At 37.9% G+C, this 2,500-nt stretch overlaps 1 protein-coding gene and 1 pseudogene across 1 annotated transcript in view; both read right to left on the reverse strand.

Annotated features, from left to right (window-relative positions):
* Positions 1 to 2,500, reverse strand: part of PLEKHM1 (pleckstrin homology and RUN domain containing M1) — a 448,316-nt gene that overhangs the window by 293,458 nt on the left and 152,358 nt on the right. The gene's annotated exons all lie outside the window — the stretch shown is intronic.
* Positions 1 to 2,500, reverse strand: part of LOC146871382 (28S ribosomal RNA) — an 8,143-nt pseudogene that overhangs the window by 2,322 nt on the left and 3,321 nt on the right.

Below are 2,500 nucleotides of genomic sequence, written 5' to 3' on the forward strand. Positions count from 1 at the left end.
AATTTGAGGTTGGATTACTCGCTAAGTATTTTATACCATCACCTTGGACAGGGAGATTTGCCCATTTCTCAAATTCTTCTTTCCTCCAGTCATATGTTGCTATCAAATTTAGTTCATGACTCAGAGATCTACTGCCTACTATGTTGAGTTTGTGTGTTTTAATGATGTTATCAATTTTTTCATTGATTACTTCTCCTGCATACATGAATGAATGAGCTATGTACAGGTCTGGAGCTTCCCTGAGGTACAATAAGTTATTAACTTTGTTCAGACCAATTGTCGTACATAACTTTGGAATACTGAGGCCCCCAAAGGATCTTTTCGAGTACAGGAGACCATCACATGTGTATGCAGGAAGGTGTAGGAAATGTTTGACATACTTTCTAATTGTTTGATCCAGAATGTTTAAAGTTTTCGCTTCTGTTCCTGTCATTTCCAGTTTAAATGGCAGTTTAGGGATCAAGTATTGACACAATATTTCTATTTTCTGTGTGGGCTTAAGTGGTAGATTGTCGAGTTTTTGAGCCCAGTCAACAAGAACCTCATTAATTTTGTTGTTGCTTGAATGGCCGGTGTGTGGATCGAAGTTCAGTCCGAGGTATCTCTCACTTTCTCCTGGGTGGATGTTTTCAATGTTTTGTTTTTCAAATTGCCATGGTCTACAGTTGTTTACTAGGATCTTATCTTTATGATGACTTATATAAAATCCATGTGTTTTTTTCACATTAAGTTTTAATCCTGTTATTTTACTGAATTTTTCAATGATTTTCAGATTTGTACTCATTCCTTCCCAGGTGTTTCTGAGTACTGCGATGTCATCGGCGAAGGCCAGAGCGGTGATTTGCTTGATGAGATTATTGGAACCAAATGTGAAGCCCTTGCCTTCTTTCTGAAGATCACAGATTAGAGGATCCATGGCAATATTAAACAGCAGTGGGGATAAAGAGTCACCTTGCTGAACTCCTGACTTCATTGTTATTTCTGGAGTTGCTTCATTGTTTTTTCCCTTGAAAAATGTTGTTGAGTCAGTGTATAAGTCTTTTATTATGTCTCTGATGCATGATGGAACCCTGTGTCTTTCAAGACTCTGTAGAATATGACCATGGCTGACAGAGTCAAAAGCTTTTGATATATCTATGAACACCACTGCCAGCGAGCTTCTGTTCTTTCGTGCCCCTTTTATAATGTTTTGCAGAAGAGTCAGATTTTCGAGACAACCTCGCACCTTCATGAAGCCTTTTTGTCTCGTATTTATTTCAACGAAAAATGTGAGTCTTTTAGTTAATATTTTCGTGAACAACTTCATGAATGCCGTACAGATAGTAATTGGACGCCAATTACTTATCTTTTTGAGTTCGCTAATCGGTACATTCTTGGGTATTAGTATTGACCGGTTCTTCTTAATACTGTCTGGTACTCTTCTCATCAATAGCCAAGACGATAAGATTCTGGGTAGTAGTCTTGGTTGCCTGCTATGCACTTTATTTAAGTCATTCAGACCAATTTTATCAGGCCCCACTGCTTTCTTTAAATCTGATTCATCAAAGGCTTTAGTTACTTCGAGCAGTGTAATTTCTTTACATAAACTTCCAATTTCCCATTCATCTGGTATCCGGTCAATTGGGATGAATTTGGGATTTTTCTTGTTTTCTTTTTCAATTATGCCTTTATAGTATTGGAAGATTTCATCAGCACTGATTTGACAAGTGGCATCTTCTGCCCCATCAGTGATTATCCTGGCAATTTTCTTTTTGTCTTTTTGGAACATTGTCTGATATTCTTTGTAACTGCCCTTTGCTTTTGTATATTTTTTCTTGTGTGTTTGATTGGGCCTTCCATCTTTCTTTGGTATCTTGTTTTGTACAGGGGCAGTCTGTTGCTCAACTTGAGCAGAGTTCATAGGTTCATTATCGGGTTCGCTCGTTAGTTCGGTATGATTTGATGGTACAGGACTTATATCATTGGTGTTTTCTGATATATAAGTCACTATCTCATCCATCAGATCCATAGCAGCATCATGATGCTGGATGTTTTTTGTGTACTTTTCGATTTCTGTGATTCTATCATTCAGCTCATCAAAGTTTCTTATTTTTGGCGCTCGTTTTCGATTGATAAAGTCTCTGCGCCTTTCTGTTGTTACTTCTACTGTAATCTCTGGTTCATCGCAGGAGTCATTCTCAGAGATATTGGATGCTTGCAGTACATCCTTTGTCGATTTTTTGCTCTTATCTCTTCTATCTCTTCTTTTTTCTGCAATTTGTTTACTATTTTTATTGTCAAAATGCGGGACCATCAGCGCATTAATGTTTCTTTTGTTCTCGTACACTTTTTCCAATTCTGTTAATAATAATATTTCCTCCTGTGACCATAGTTTTGATGGTTTGCTGCTTGCTAGAGCTGCCAGTCTAGCCTCATTTTGCGCTCTTGGATGTGCGTGCCGAGCATGTTGTGAAACTCCAATCTTTGTTCCAAATCTGAGGTCACAGTAGCTGCACAGGAA

The sequence above is a fragment of the Triturus cristatus genome, chromosome 1_1, assembly GCF_964204655.1.
Source record: "Triturus cristatus chromosome 1_1, aTriCri1.1, whole genome shotgun sequence".
NCBI classification, from domain to species: Eukaryota; Metazoa; Chordata; class Amphibia; order Caudata; family Salamandridae; genus Triturus; species Triturus cristatus.